Genomic DNA, 382 nt, shown 5'->3' with positions numbered 1-382 from the left:
GACATATAAAGGAATGGGGAAAATAATAATTGTGGCATTCCCATGATCTTTGTAATGACCATGGTAGAATTGTTTCAAGCATTTTGTTAAAATAATCAAAGCATAGACATCTAAAGCTATTAAGTGCTCTAGATGTGTAAAACTGGTTACTGAATGAATCATCTAATTGTAGAATGCTACCTGCTTCTAATTCAAATTGTGCAATACAATGCTTATTTGCAGTATGTATATATTCAACTTTCAAGCATGCTACAAAACATGAACATGTAAAGCTTTCCAAGTATTCAAGTTATTTATTTTCACATACATGTAGGTGTATATTAATATATAGTAGAAGTACCTTGTTGTGTTTGGAAAATCAGGTATCAATAGCCAGACCAAG

The sequence above is a fragment of the Ostrea edulis genome, chromosome 6 (assembly GCF_947568905.1).
Source record: "Ostrea edulis chromosome 6, xbOstEdul1.1, whole genome shotgun sequence".
Classification (NCBI taxonomy): Eukaryota; Metazoa; Mollusca; class Bivalvia; order Ostreida; family Ostreidae; genus Ostrea; species Ostrea edulis.
Note: the sequence above shows the minus strand (reverse complement) of the source record.